The sequence below is a fragment of the Myiozetetes cayanensis genome, unplaced genomic scaffold (assembly GCF_022539395.1).
Source record: "Myiozetetes cayanensis isolate MyiCay16 unplaced genomic scaffold, myiCay2020 scf5-8, whole genome shotgun sequence".
Classification (NCBI taxonomy): domain Eukaryota; kingdom Metazoa; phylum Chordata; class Aves; order Passeriformes; family Tyrannidae; genus Myiozetetes; species Myiozetetes cayanensis.
Window position 1 is genome coordinate 82,027,759 of NW_026087742.1, and position 17,013 is coordinate 82,044,771.

Sequence of the window (17,013 nt, forward strand, 5' to 3'; positions counted from 1 at the left end):
CTGGGTTTGTTTAGTCTTGAGAAGGCTCAGGAGAGACCTCATTCTCTCTAAAACTACGTGAAAGGAGGTTGTAGCCACGTGGCGACTGGTCTGTTCTACTGTGCCTGCAGTGAGAGGACCAGAGGAAATGGCCTTAACTGAGACACTGCAAATTCAGATTAGATATTAGAATTTTTTTTTCCCTGTTAGAGTGGCCAAGCATTGGAATAGTTGGCCAGGGAGGTGGTAGAGTCACCATCCCTGGAGGTGTTTAAGAAGTGTCTCAATCTGGCACTGGATGATGTGGTTTAGTGGTTTAGGGGTTACAGTGATAGTACTGGGTTGACAGCTGGACTTGGTGATCTTAAAAGTCTCTTCCAACTTTGATGATTCTGATTCTGTGTTGTTGCTTTCAGTTCTGTTGTGTTTCTTTCTAGTTCATAGCATGCCATTGTTGAAAGTTATTCGCAAATTAGGATTTGTTTAGATTTTTCCTAGAAATGGCAGGCTCTGTTTCCTTCCTTTTCTTCTCCATTGCTGTGTCCTATATTGAATAGGAGACAGAGCAGCCACTGGACATAATAATTCACTTTTGTTTTTACAGAATCTGCTAATGAAAACAAACCTAGAAATGTTACATGCTGTGTATGGCTACATACCTTTAATCATGAGTGAGCTGAATTTTATAAGCTATGAAGTAATTTTGTAGAATACACTTTTCTGAGCAAGAGTTTTGGGGGCAGTAGGGTTTTGAGTGTGCTGTGCACCTCACCCCTGCAACCCACCTGTCCCCCAACAGCCAATGTGCTCGGGGTATGCCCTTGGGTCCCAGGAGGATGCATTTGCTGTCCCACGCAGAGTCCGCTAGATTGTGCTCAAAATTCAGGCTGAACAGAAAAATACATATCCTCTTTTAATCCTTTAGGCTGGAAGTATGCTAGTCTGGCATGTCACTTGCAAGCTAGGCATTCAGAGGATGAGAGAAAAATGAATAAGAGGGGATTTACAGAAATCTAGCACCCTCACCACTGAGAGAAAAAATTCTCCTGGGGCTGGTGGAGTGTCAGAAACAAGAATTCAAGCATCTCTCTCTGTAAACATTATCTTTCCAGTGAAGAGAAGACACATAATAGTGGCAGGAAACTTCTGTTAGTGAGTTGCTTTCCTTCCAGCTTGTGAGATTGCTGCAACAAAAACATAGCTCAGCAATACATGTTGTGGTTATGCCAGCGGCAAGACACTATTCAGAAGGGATCATCTGTAAATAAACAAAGATCAAAAAGAGAAAGGAGTGATCAGGGATCATGTGATGATGACCTTAGAAGCAGAACTTTCCAACCCCATTTGGTTTGCAAGGCACTGTGAATGTTATTTTTTTACCCCTTGTCTTTATCTCTTACTGCTGCTGAAGAAGGAAATTGTATTTTTATCCTCATTTTACGACGAATTTGGAGTAATTGGTTAGCAAAATTCATAAAGTTGAGGTGGAAGATTAACTGCAGTGGTTTTAATTGTAATCCTTACAGAGTGCCATCTAGGGAAACTTAGTAAAACCTCGTCAAAGGTTGAATGCTTTGTCTCTCCTCAAAAATGAAAGCAGAACATGCTTCACCTGTACGATGATGCTCCGGGATCTTGCTACAGCTACTGAGAACACTGCTTGGAGTACACAGGGTGGCTGTAAAACTAGAGGAAAAGAAATTGGCAAGGGATTACGACAGGATACACAGGAACTAGGTTTACAAAATCAACAATCCCTTGTCCAACTTGTGAGAAAAATTACAAGTTTTAAAATCCTAATTTGTAAACTTGGTGATTAAACCAATTAAGACAATTGTTCTTCTTTGTTTGATTCTCTGAGAGGATAAAAAAGGAAATCTTTAACTCTTATAAACATATAAGGAAGTCAGCAACCGTATTTACCTATATTTTTGTTTTATTTTCCTGGCCTGTTTTGATCTCCTGTTCTAACATAATGTATTTTTAATCAATGTATATTTGGAATAATGTGATCAAGTTCATAATTACACTTCTGCCTAACATTTCCTTTACTTAACATTGCTTGAGTCAGCCTAGAGAAGTCTGCTTTTTCTCCTATCCTTCTGGAAATTGTGATAGGCAAGCAAATAAATTCTAAAGGTCTCGAGGCAGCTAATTATGCTGAGATACATTGATGACGCTTGAATTTCTACTATTATTTAATTTCCTAAAATAAACTTGCTTAAGAAAATTTCCTTTATTTCTTTTCTTTCAGAAAGACTCCTAAAATTCTTGCAAGAAACACTCAGAAGGGCCTGTGCATTTAGGACCAGCTCTTCAGTCTTCAGGCAAGAAGCCATATGCAGACAAGAGTTCCCTTCTATAGGAAGCAGCATTTGTTCCTTACACCATCCCAATCTTCTCTGTCTTATCTGTTCCTTTGTCATCTCTTTTTTGGCCTAATATGGTCAAAAAACTGTATCTTACGCATGCTTGTCTTAAAAGGTATTCCCTAAAAGGTCTATATGAGTCTAATAGCCTTGCTGTATCCCCTCTAGCATATATATTGTCCTAAATTCTTTGGATTAGGAACAGTCTTCAAACCCTATACAGCTCTTAATCAAGTCACAGTTCAGTCTATGGCTTGGCTCTTAGGTGCTGTTAAAGAAACATATCTAGAAAATTTCATTCTGCTTATGTATCTGATATCATCATTGCATCAGTTCTTTTCCTGGGAAGAGGCTGTAATAGGCTGGTGCTGTGTTATATCAGCCAATGATAGAATTTGTTCTCATTTTTCTTGATCTGCACCGTGTTTTTTCTTTACAATATTGATTTACGAGTTTATAAATATTTGATATTTACAAATACCAATGGAAATAAAAACTGAGTTGGCAAATATATCAATGTCATTCTGTCATTTGGTCGTCCCTCTCTTGAATTCTTAGTGCCCCTTTTACAAGCAATCTCGACTCACATAATTTCAACAACAGGATAACAGTAAGTTCCTTATTTTTGTAAGCATGATTAATAAAAGGAGAGATGAAAATCAATTAAAATTATGGCTAAAACTAAAAAAAAAAAAAAAAAAAAAAAAGATCTAGAGCCATGATACCTGGGAGCAAATTAATTGGTAGAAATTGGGTAAATTGTTAATAAGTATGTAGCCTGTTCCTGCTCTAACATTTTCCACTTTACTGAACTGGAAAACTCTAAGAGTTAATGGAGTCATTGGGTGAAATTCCTCCTACTTTCACCCCATTCTAAGTCAGTGTCAATATCCATAGATTTTTATAGGTCTCATTCTCAGACAGTGGCAAGCAGTGCATGCTTCAGTTTTGTGCATACCTAAGTACATATAATACTTACGTAAGTATTAATATTACTGAAGCCCAGAAATTGTAAAGGATTTTACTTTTATTGCAAACTGAGTAACAGTGGTCGATGTTATGCTGTGATTTCTTTTCCCTCAGTATCCAGCCCTCTAATCAAGCTCTCCTTCCTCCCGTTTCCTGCTTTTAGGAGAGGTGCTGTTATTTAGCAAGTGGCTTTGTCTGTTCTACTCCATGCTAAAAATGACAAATGTGAAAGAATAGTAAAATAGCCAAAAATTGCAACGATAACACAGCCATTTCCTACCACTAAAAAAAAAAAAAAAAGAATAAATTGTCCATAATAGCATATGATTATCTTTTACAGTCTCTACATTATAAGAAGAATAAAACCATAAAAAGCTTTAGAAAGGTAATAATGAGTTTTGCAGTGCTTTTCATTTCGTTGTTCAAAGTGTATTACACTATATGGAACAGAATTAATATCTACTCAAAGTATAAAATAAATAAGGGAAGTTTAATTCTACATACTGGATACAGTGGAAAAAATGATTTAATTTTGTTTTTAATATTCTTTAATTTTTACCTGCCCAACAAGCTTTTTGCTTTTTGTTTTACCTTGAAAGCATTCAAGCTTTAACAGGCCTAAGTACAATTGCAGGACAATTCTTAAACACGTGGCACTAAATTGCAGTAAATCAGTGTTTTAAACTGAATAATCTCTCATGGAAGAATACTGCATGTTCATAAACCCTCATCTCCTTGAAGTATTCTATATTAAAATGCCAAGATGGGAAATTTTATTAGCCAAACACCTCTCTGTCCACCAGTAGGTGCTTTGAGTGGAAATCAAGTGATGCAAAGAACCTGAACTAGGGCAAATCCCATCTTGAGTGAAGTACACAGGCAACCCTGTCCCTTTCTAATTAGCTCCAGCAGTCACTGTGCCCATGATTCAATTAGCACTTTGTAATTGTAATTTCATTCTAACCCTATTTTTGATCTTATATAATGCCTCAAGCCGGCTTAACTTCATCTGCTCCTATCAGAAGGGAGTTACTACCAGGGAGCTGGAATGGCCCTGCCAGAACTCCCCTGGCAGATGCTGTGCCTGCTCTGCGAAAATGTACATTTCACCCTTCAGCTAGATCTAATTTAGAAATCTTTGAGCTCATAATGATTTCCTATAGTTTGGCCTAATTGAATCTAAGTGCTTTTGCATTAAAACTAGAATGCCCAGCTGGGCTGAAGCTGAAAACCCGTGACCCTGAAATGCAGTCCCAGAAACACAAACCCTCCTCCATGTTGGCAGTTGCCATCTACTGCTGCAAAGCCACAGCCACCCTCGGTTTCAAACCAGTTCAGTGGAGAACTGAAATACCACCACCACGTGCAGCAGCTCCTCTGTGCAGTGAAACTGCTGCAGCCAGAAGGACTCTCCTTTCCAAGAAGTGGGGTCCTGCTGCAGGAGCTGCTTTTGCCCCAAAGTGTCCTCCTGCGAGGGAAAGAGGCTCTGTTGCTGCTAGGGAATGTGTGCCACCCAGGTAAGGGCTGGGCTCTGAGGCTCTCCCTTCTCTCTGTGACTTGGGATGCTGTGTATGACTGACCAGCAGGCCAAAAGTTCTACCTCCAGGTGGTGCTGGGAGCAGGGAGAGACATGACAGCAGACTCAGACAAACCTGCCTTTTCTTAAATCTATTAAAACCACTAGGGAAATCTCATTGGCATCCTTATGAGATTCTGTCCTTGCAGGCTTCTATAGTAGGCCATATACCATACAGGACTGATCCATTCTCAGTGTTCATTTCCCCCCCCCGCCCCGATTCTGCTGTTCTCTTTAATGTTCAGGGAGGAATGAAAAGTATTTGCACCATGTCTCTTCAGAAATCTTTTCTAAGAACACCATACAACTACTGCACACTGCAGCTTCTCTTACTGGTCTACTAATAATCATAAAATATTAAGAAGCAACTATCAAGAATGACTACAGAATATGAACCCATGATTGTATCCCCAAGCTAAGAATGATTCAAATGATGTTATGCATAATATCTAATAATCACCTAGCTACTAAAATTATACCCCTACAAAACTTGGCAGACTTTTTTATTTTATTTTAAAGACTAAATCTAATTAAGAACACTCCTGGTGTGTCCAGGAGGTGGAAGAACTTAGGCATGCACTCATGCATCCAAACTAAATCAGACTGTTAGGCTCTAATATTTCCATTTCACAAATAGTAGCTTAGTAAATTTTACTCCCAAAGTAAATATCATTGCAGTGTAGCAAATTATTTACAAAAAAATGAGCTAAGGAAAGTAATTCCATCATTTCTATTTCCACCAAGGTGGAAATCGCAATCATCTTACTGGGCTAAATCCTAAGCTCCATTAGCAGGAAAATTTTCCATTGAAGTCAGCACAGATCTTGCTTTCATAGGAAAATATTGTGTTGTGTAGAAACACCTCATCTTGCTATCAGTAAAGTAGTAGGAGACATGCTTCTGAAGGTAACAGTAGTAAAATGAGATCTCCAGTGGTGTTTCATAATGTGCTACACTGGCAAGAAAAGAACCATCATTTTCAGGAATTGTGGAGGTTTGTCTCAAAGAACTGATTTGCTTTTGGCAAAGAAATACATGGAAGTGGGCCTGAAATTTAAGAAAGTTCAAAGTAACCTACACTGCAGCATGGAACGAATGTTAGACTGTATGCATTTTAATAATCCCCACAAGGACAAATCACTTGATTCATTCAATAACTTCAATGTTCCATTAAATGCCAATATGCATGTAATATAGCACCTTAAATTGCTGATTTTGAATTTTATTTTTAAGGAAAATCCCTTTGTCTCTCTCAGAAATGTCCCAGAAACTAATTAAACCTTTTGTTCTAAATGAAAGATGTTTTGTTTGACCGGGCAGCAGTATTCTTTTCAACTTTTAATTTGGCAGGAAGCAGGAGAATCTTCAATTTTATCCAAATTGATTTATTTTTGACTGTGATTTGTTTGCATTTTCTAACTTTGAACTCTTTCATACATGCTCATAGATGACCTTCTGAGATATTTTACAAGTCTGATTTGGCAGTTAGAGACAGCATATAGCTCCAAAACCCCCTCTTCAGTCCTCATGGGATAGTATGTAGAACTATCTTCCCTCTGCTTTCACACACAAAACCCTTTGGAGCTCTCCCTAGAGATGTTCACAGTGTGCAATTAAAGAGGGGTGGTGCACAGATCGTGCCAATTTGTCTGCATATTTCAAACTAACTATATTGTCTCTGGACTTTAGCCACGGAAATAATTTAGCTTCTCAGAGCAGATGATTTTTGTCTTTGGCATAGTTGATACTCCCTAAATAAATAAAAAGATCAGCCTACAAGCTATTGACTTAGAAAAAAGAAATTATTTAATAGAAGCCCATTCCAGAAATGTTACTATTAACCAGTTTAATGACAAAATTCCTCCAATTCTAAGTTTATGCAAAAAATATTAATCTGAGCAGGCATACAATACCAAACACCAACCTTTTCCATAAATAATTGGCAGAACAATCTACCAGTTGTTCATAGCTTGTTGCAGATATTCCTAAATGCTTATAAATTTTATTACAAGACTTTAATAGATTTTTTAGTTTTTAAAATATTAAAGACTTCATAGACACCATCAGTACAAAAGAAATCCTTCAGTTTGTAGTGTCACTTGTTTGTAAAGGTGAAACCTTCATAAACTTTGAATTCATGATAATTCATAAGCTGAATACCAAGATTTAAACTGTAGTGATAACAGTCACTTTCAAGATTCTGTATAGTTTCTGCACAGTTTTATTTTCTCCGTGATTGCTTACTGCCAAGCACCACTTTAATTCCTGACCCTGCAGTAGGGCACTTGGGCAACAGACACACTTGGCTGGATGTTGAGGCCACATGTGGGCTGTTCACATTAAACATACCTCAGGAATGTTTCGGGGCATTACTTAGATTGTTAAATTTTTTTAATGTTTCAGGTCATGGTTTTAGACTGATCAGATGCCCAAAGAATTTGCAGACATGGTTCAGGCGTCAGGTCCAGATACACTGGGTGCAAGTAACCACCCTGCTGTCAGTGTCTGCAAGCTCAGCAGGTGCAGGTGTTCAGTGCCAATTGGCCCCTGCCAGAGAATAATCCTGCATATTTAACTTCCTAGTACAGATGAAGCTTTAGGGGCAGCAGTACAGCTAAACTAATTTTGATGTCAATCAGCAGTGGATGAACAATTTATGTGAAAGTGAAAGAATGAATCTAATCTTTACAACTCAGCTGACTTCACATGTATTAATTTCCTCTTCCTTAAATACTGCTTAGAGCATTTATTGATTTAGATCCTTGGCAGAACAAAAGCATGTAAAAAGATCAGTGCGTCTTAAACATCTCTTTGTGCAGATCCATGAAAAGCTGTACCTTTGCATTGCTGCTTATTCCCATGTTTCAGTTCTATCACAGAATCACAGCATATGCCAAGTTGGAAGGGACTCACAAGGACCATTGAGTCCAATTTCTGGCCCTGCACAGGAACATCCCCACGAGTCACACCATGTGCCTCCCACTTGAGGGGAAATCCCACAGGGCTGGCAAGATAAGAGCTCCACTGGATTTTGGGAACTTGTTGGCCAGAGCAGAAGGATCAGTCTGACCACGATCCCTCATGAACCAGCTGACGGTAGGAGTCATGGGGTTGGGAGTTGGAACAACTGAGAAGTAAATCTCAGCAAATTTTACTCACTGTCCTTCTCTCCAGGCTTCTCACAGCTTTTTCCCTCCCAGCCAGAGATTGCTTTATCCCATGGTTTCTCAGTAACACCCAATTGAAAGTCAGCCACCTGAAATGGTTGTGCTATTCTTCCAAGTGTATATGGCAGTCTACCGTAGGCATCAGGAGCATGATTCATCAGACCAAAGGTGGACATAAACATCTGAACTAGCTGTCTAGATTCCATTTATCATTTACTGAAACACATACTTCTACAAAGTGACTCATGACCTTGAAAATTGTGTGCAGTTTTGGGCACTGCAATATAAGAAAGGTATTAAGCCATTAAAGAGCATCCAAAGGAGGGCAACAAAGATGAAGGGCCTTGAGGAGAAGCCCCATGAGGAGCAGCTGAGGGCATCTATTCAGCCTGGAGAAGAGGAAACTGACGGGAGACCTCATTGCAGTTACAACTTCCTTGTGAGGGGAAGAGGAGGAGCAGGCACTGATCTCTTCTCTGTGTTGACCAGGGACAGAACCCAAGGGAATGCCTTGAAGTTGTTTCAAGGGATGTTGTATAGGTTGGATATCAGAAAGAGGTTCTTCACCCGGAGGGTGGTTGGGCACTGGAACAGCCTCCCCAGGGAAATGTTCACAGCACCAAGCCTGACAGAGTTCAAGATGCGTTTGGATGATAATGTTGGGCACATGTTGTAACTCTTGGGGATAGTCCTATACAGGGCTAAGAGATTGTCCCAGTTTAAATGAGACAAGGGTCTTTTGCTGAGGATGGATTAGGAGGAAAAGACCCAAACTTCTCTTTCTAAGCAATTATAAATACAAAATTAAGAGGCTCCGATTGAAGGAAAACAAGTTATGGAAAAGGGAAAATAACAGCCCTTTATTAAAAGGTATGTGTGTATTAACAGGAACACGGAAAAAAAAAAGTAAAACAACCAAGCAATACTCCTATACCCACCAATAATCCCCTTCAAGAACAAAACTGATAAACTGGCAAAAGGAAAATTAAACAGTTCAACTTTTGCGCCCTTTGATGCAGTTCCAATCACCATCAGCAAGGAGTGCCGTCGGGTCACTGGAGATGCAAAATTTGTAATGTCCTGTACCATTCACCAGGTGGCGCTGTTGGGTCACTGGAGGTGCAGAATTTGTAGTGTCCTATTGTAGTCACCAGGTGGCGCTGTTGGATCACTGGAGGAGCAGAACTTGTAATGTCCAGTGCCCGTCACCAGGCGGCGCTGTGGGATCCCTAGTCACCACCCTGTGGGTGGGGAAAAAAAAAAAAAAACACACCAAAACTCTCCAGGTATGTCAGAGGGAAGGAAAAAAACCAGACCAAAAACCAAAAAAAACCTCAGTTCCCCTTCCCTTCCCCCACTGGGAAAGGAGAGAGGGAATGGGGGGGGGGAAGGGGGAAGGAAAAAACAAACCAGCAATAAAACAGAAAGTTCTCCCAATGGAAGAAAACTCACGAACTTCAACAGATTAGGATTAGCTTTAAGCAGGGCCTGCAGCCAGCAACAGCTGAGAAGAGAACAGCAGCAAATTCCCCTCCGACAGGAAGAAAAGAAGAAAACCAGGCAGCTCTGCAGCTTGCAGCAGGTCCTCCCCTCCCCAGCACACACACCAGCCCCGCACAACTCCTCCCCCTTCGTTGTCAAGGAGACTAATCTCGGCCATTGGTGGATTGGGCCAATTCCTTTGTTCACCTGATGGCCCATATGCAGAGCGCACACACACACACACACACACACACACACACACACACACACACACACACTGGCAGGGGGAAGGGGAAGAAAAATTCCTTGCTAAAATCAGAACTATGACAGAGATGGACTCAATGATCCTTGTGGGTCCCTTTCAACTTGGCATATGCTGTGATTCTGTGATCTCATGCTAAAGTTGCTTTATGAAATGAACAGTATGTCAGAAAGTGCCTGTTTCCCCCCACTAATTGAAAAGGGAGTTCAGATGTGCTTCAGACATAGTCACAATACTGCAGACACATAAAGTTAATGAGGTGAAGCTCAGTCATTGTTGCCCTGTATAATGAATAAAATAATCCAGAAATAAGAATATCACATTCCAAGTTGTGTTGTAGCTGAATTAATACAATCAACGTTTAACTCAAAAAACCACTGCATTTCCCATAACGTTTCAGTTTTCATTTAATCTAGAAAACACTGTAGAATGAAATATTATTTGTAGTATTTCTGTTCAGTGTCCACTTGACAAATCAGGATGTACCACCACCAGAACATGAGATGTTACATAGATTTTATGTGCAGGATTGCTTGAAATTTGTCTATTGCTAGACGTAGGTGTCAGCTTACCCGTTTCTAGGAATTGGCTCCTTGCCAAGAGGAAAGCTTGTAGTCCCTGTAGCCTTTTGCTTTCTCACAGCTTTTTGGGAGCAGCCAGTCTTAGTTCCAGCCCGAGGGAAGAAGCAATCATGAACAGTGATGTTCTGGGAGACTCACACCCTCGTGTTTTTTCTTCACCACATTAAAAGTGTAAGCATGGCCATATGTGTCATTTCTGAGTTTCTCAGAACAGTACACATTTACAGACATAGAAGACAGGCCTTCAGAACAAAGCCTTAGTCTCATCCACACATACAAACCCAAAAGATTTAATGGGGATGTAAGAAACACCCTTCTTGGATCACCTCAATGGCCCCTCCAACCAGTATTCTGACTCCAGCAGTGGCACCAGAATATATTCTTTAGGGTAAGTATGTGAGTGTCACATGAAAGGGGGGTTTCCTCAAACCTTTTGTGTTTGTTTGATCTGTCAACACCTCAGGAAAACCAAAGATCCTTCTGCTCGACCAGTCTGACAGCATCCCATCATGGGGACTCCACTGTATTGGAGGGCGGTTGGACTAACTTGTTTAGGGTCACATGCAGACAATGTACCAGAGCTGAATCCTTTACTACAATTTAGAAAGAGGGATCCCCTCCTGGATCTCCACTTTTATCGAGTATGACTGCTGGCACCCTTGAAGGACACAGGCTAAGCAGTTTCTGGAATAACACACTTTATTAATAAATGCACTGATAATATAAAATTGTAACAGGTTAAGGTTTGGAGGCTGCAGTTGATAGAAATTGACTGCAAAACCGAATTTAAAGCAATATACAGACAAGCTCTAATCACCAATGGAAGCTAGCTTGAGATAATAATTCAACACACATAGAGTAAGTTTCTTACCCAATAAGCTTCCCCATGGAGGAGAATAAAGGTTCAACTTGTTAACTGATTCCTAAAGTTATGAAGGGGTCTTCCCTAACTTCTCCCCATTCTTAACTTTTTTACTATTTCTTTATATTTTGGGTGGAGCTTGAGTGACTGTAGTCATACACACTTTTGTTACTGATGGGTGTAAAAATTCTCTTGCTTCGCTCTGAAATCACAGAATATTTCAGCATTCCACCCAGGAAGTAACAATTGCATTTAACATTATAATATCTGTACTGTTACAACCTTTTTTAGAGTTTGAATAAAACTTTGCAGTTTTCTCTGATTTTAGCCCAGTCATCTTCTCACAGCAAGCCTGCAATTTTCCATGGTCCATTCCCTCTCACACGTCTGCAAAATCAAGTAATTTAATTCATAAGTTGAAATTTGCAATAGTGTGACCTCCTTACCTTCTAGCAAACCATGCAGGGATTTTATTGGAGTACTTCTTTTCTTGCTAAATTGAGGCAGTTTACCATGGCTTATAATACAATATTTGCAACAATATTAATACAATAATAATACCACTGTATGAGTCCTGGTATACTGATATAGTACTTAAAACACCAGAAGTGTCTAGATATATTTCCCATTACCTGACCTCCAGTCATTCATCACAACCTTGAATACAGAGCATCTGACTCAGCTGCTCTCTCTCTACACCAGGAGAAGCTGCCTGTCTGCTGATGGCTTTTTTCCTCTATTTCCTTAGACACCTGTCAGCACTCACAGCCCTCTTTCTAGTATAGCATCCTTTGGCTTTGAAGAGTAAGATGTTCTTAGTCTGCCAGGTATTGGGAAGGCATATTCCACAACAAACAGCATCCTCATTGCAATTTCAAGGATTCATGCTGCTTTGCTTTTCTTGCTGACCCTGTTACATCTTCCATCTGATTTAACTCTCTGTGTTGAAACAAAATAACACCTTGTCAGTATTGGGAGTATGATATTAAAAATATTACACACCATTGTCTTGGTTTTTATAGGTTGCAAGTTTAGTGGTGTTCTACATCATGCCCCTCAGGTCTTGCATAATAAAGGGTCTTGGTTACTGTGAGGATCTCGGCTTTCACTGCAAAAAGGGGGAATTTCTACCCCTCCTCAATGCAAAGAAAAGCCTATTTCAGCAAAAATAAAAACTTTCAAATTTGGAATCAAAGTATCATAAAAGGCAGAGTTTATTTATCATTATATGTGACTTCAGCAGGGGTGGGTGGAAGGGACACTCATTCATTATTTCTGAATGTTTGCAGGGGAAATACTGAGGGTGGAGATTTCATCTTTGGGAATGCTTTGCCACCAATGTCTTTACAGCAGTAACAATATCACTCTCTCCTCAGTTTCTGTGAAAATGAGTAGTCCTATGGTCTCATTTATTCTCTCTGCAGATCTGGACCTTGATCTTGCAAGCTATTTATTTTGTACCCATAAAAAGTGCTGCAGTGGTATGCAGTAGTGGTACTCACAGGTAGGAAGCCCTGACTGTGCAAGATAACAGATCCTGCAGCTAAGCAAACTGAGTGCAAAAATTGGGAGACATTCAGTTTATCTATACTAAATTTGCCTTCATAGAAAGCACAGAATGTTCAAACCCTGCGTTGCTAAAAAAGAAGATAACGTAATACAAAACTCCTGTTCACTAAGTGTCCTTTGCTCCAAATGCCAAAGGATGCACCTCTTCTCACGCTCCCTGTTCTTGCGACACACAAACACCAGCATGGAAATAAAGAGAGGAATTTTAATGCGAAATCTGAAAGGTACCTTCCTTTCGGTTCCATTAGGTGGAGCTCTCAGACAAGAAGAAATGAATGAAAAAAACAACGCAGCAGGCGCCCTCAGGAATTATTAGTAGTGTACTATGCCGGTATTTTTCCCTGCCGAGAGCTCTCTCTTCTTGATAGAATTCATTTGTATCCAAATAGAAAGGTTACTACCTGCTTTCAAAACTACTATTACTCAGCAACCTGCCTCTACAACTAGGTTTTCGTTAGCTTAACCCACTACCAAGATCGAGCTGCAAACTTTGGAGGTAGGTGAATGCTGCATCACTGGTCTCAACATAAATAACCAGACTGGCAGAGAAATAGTCACGGAACAGAGAAGCAGAGCAGATAAAGAATTTAAGAGCAATACATACAAATCAGAAAATTCCAGCAAGAGCTTGACTACTAATGATAAAAGTCCACTGATATTAATCGTACAGGATTCAGCTGAAAAATTGGTCATGCAGACACAAAGGCATAAATCAAATGGAAATGGCAAAATGTTTGCAACCTGATTTTCTGCCACTTTACCATTCTAGTTTCTACTCTTGTTTTTATCTCATAGTTAATATATACATTCTTATAAAGTTTTGGTGTAGCCCTCCCAATTCCTACACAAGGGAAGGGATGAAGATAACTCTGTGTAATGTACACTATAAGCAAAGGACAAAATGCTGGGTACATATTTTCCAGGCTGTTGGCTCTTATACCAATTGTTTGTTATGTGCAGTAAGTTAGAAATGTCCATGTGTTTGCCAAATAAATTCTGTGTTTGGCGGAAAAAGGAAAACAATGTTATATAGACTACTATCAGAATTAAGAGAAATTAGCAGAGATTGTCCAGAGATATACGGAAGGAAAGATTCTGAACTGTTTCCTGTTTGACTCTAAACCTTAGTTAAGAGAAATTAATGACTTAATTTACTAAATTGAATTTTGATTAAATCCTGCTATTTTTATCTCTTATAAAGGCAAACAGGACACTTTTGTAACTGACCATTTCAGTAAAGCTTAGCCAGTCTCCTAAATTTATCCTTGATATAAAATATGATAATTTAATGACCATTAAGGTGCAATGCTGGAAGGTGGCTTGTATTTAGTGTTTGAATATCATGTCTAGTTTCAGATTATTTTGCAACAAAAACTTTTGCAAACACTTGAACAGTCTGAAAGTCTGTTCCACATTCAAACTTTTAAAAACCTGTACTCTCTTGTACCAAAGTAAACACCGTTTAGCACCCTGCATTAAAATAAAAAATATTCAGTGCCTGTGAGACATGAGAACTAGCAACTTTGTTTCTGTGTTGAAATAAGCTGGCTTCACTATTTGGCAGGCTTTCATTTTACATACTACTCTAGATTTGCTTCACCGTTGCAAAAAGAAATCTTCTCCTACTGGTACAGGCTGCTGCAATGTAAGAAAGGTGTCTTTCCCCAGCACCAAAGCTTTATCCCTCACTTTCATATTCTGCTCTGCACAGTTCCTCAGAGGTGTGTATTGCGAACAGGAATATCTTTTCAGCTTTTAATTTTTCCAATAGGCACCTGCTGTTGACATTAGAAAGGTCTTATAGGTCAGATCTGACCTTTTCTTCTTGACACTGACACCATGGAGCAGGATTTTTCTGTTCTTACTGGACAAAGAGTACTGGTTCCAGTGGCTACAGCTGCAACCTGTATCAGGTGCAGAAGGCATAAAAAGGCAAAGCATCAGGTGCACATCTTATTTTTAACTTACCCTCATCTGCCTTCAGGATGGCCTAATGACTACAGCATGGGTAGGCAGTTTTCAAGCCCTCCTATGTGAATCTGCTCCTATTTTGTAATACAAATCTGTGGTTTGATATGCTCCAGCCTCTAGTCTACTCATCCTGAGACCCTTAACTCTAATAGAAGGAGTTCTTATTATTATCCCTATTTAATGTCTTCAGGCTATGTGACTTTAGCATTATCCACTAAGCCAAGGGCAAAGTATGAAACTGAACCCAATTCTGATGGATTCCAGCTCTGCTCCTTGAACTATACTTGAAGGTAAGGTGATGTTACACAAAGAGAAGAGCATAGGTCTGATTTAAACTTCAAGAGAGGGAATGTAGGTTATGGCAGTCCTACCCTGTTTCCCTAGATACCATAGAGAAGCAAGCAGAAAAAGGGTCACGACAATGGAGAGCTGAAGCACTTGGTGCCACAGAGTGAGCCTCTGATAAAGACCTATAGGCAGAGAACACAGCTGTTAAGATTCATCTGGCTAGGCAAGACAGAACCAACATGACCATTTTCAGAGTGTAAAGCAAAAAGCTCTTTCCAAATATGATTTTTCCATCAAGAGCTTGTTTTTAGGAGATGTTTTTCTGTGGAAATTTTTCCAGCAGCAAATTCTCAACTATCCGCTATAAGACCCCTTAATTCTCCAGCTTTCCAGTGTCCATGCCCTTGAATAGGCAAGGAAGTTCTCTTATTTGTGATTCAGTATTTCCCTAAAGTACAGTGTAGTTAAAATACAGAAAGGCAATTTTAACTACTGAGATTTCCAAATAGTTAAATTAAAAGTGTCAAGCTATTGTGACTAGCTTTGTCAAATTCTCAATGATAAGCTCTTCTGTGCAGCAAACTGTGCTTCTTTCATGAAATGCTGGTGAGGAATGGCAGGATGCTACTTCTCAGGAGGCTGCAGGCATGCAAACCTTCTGGATGTGTCTCCTCAGCTTGCATCTGACCCATGCACCCAGAGCTGAGCCACCCCTTTGAAAGAGAGAGCCTGAGAAGACAGTCAGTGCATGTGCTTTGGGTTCAGAAGGAAAACACTGTGATCTTGATAAAAGAATAGCATTCACACAGCCAAAATCCTGATCTGTTACTGATAGCGCTGCACCACTCTCTTTCTTTTCTTCACCTGATATTTGGGCATGGTGCCTTGAAGAGAACATAAATCCACTTCTATTGACTTCTTTGTCTATTCTATTCACTGGAAAAGTGCTCAGTGCTGGTACTGTGTCTCCCAATATGGTTTCTTTTTGAATATCTGTTTCAGAAAACACACCCCTGCTGCAGCACATTGCAGCCTATAGCAATGAAGAGGAATAATAACAAAATCCTTAAAGACAGATCAGGCATTCTGACTGCTATACTTAGTTCAAACTTGAATCTCAAAGGCTTCTGTAGACCATCAAAGAATATTTCCCCCCCAGTCTCACAATAGGTTCTTGGATATTAGAAATTTCTGCTAGTAATTATGTGGGAATAAATTCAATTAGCTGAATTCATTATACTTCTTAAAGGCAAACTTTTATTTGCTCTGAATAAATTCAGCCTCCTATTTAGTAACATTCTCCTCCTCAGTTTCATTAAGATCTCATCCTGTCAATGGCTGTGCATCTGCTAGTAAACAAAGGTGCTTTGTGAGGATGCTGAGATGCTGTGATAAACAAAGCTTGTCAGTAGAGTTACATGTTTCACTCAGGACTGATCTGTTCAAAACCTGGTAATCCTGCACATTTGTTTAAACGAGTGGGTCTGTCATGACCAGCCCTGACCTACTTTCCCCAATGCCTTATTTGTTGCACACACATTTCAGCTTTCCTCTGACTGTCATCCAAGCACAGACTGCCTGTAATATGCTCAAAACACTGGGGGCCCTGATGAGGGGACACCAACACCACTTGGCTAGGCAGAGCAGAAAGTACAATGTGTTGCACCCATTCAAACCAGAGGTATTAACCTGTTCCTCAAGCAAGCTTGGGATCCATTTCTCTTAGCTGGCCAGTTTGCCATTCCATGGCAGGGAAACAGAGCAGCAAGTCAAACATAAACAATTTTTGCAACTCTGGCAAAAAGAAGAAATCTAAAGAAGAAAACACAAATGCAGTTAAAGGGTAACAGCATTTAAACGGGACCATGTCTAACCTCTCTTTACTATTAGCAAGAGATAGATGGAAGATAAAACTAGTTCACTCCCTCCACAATACAT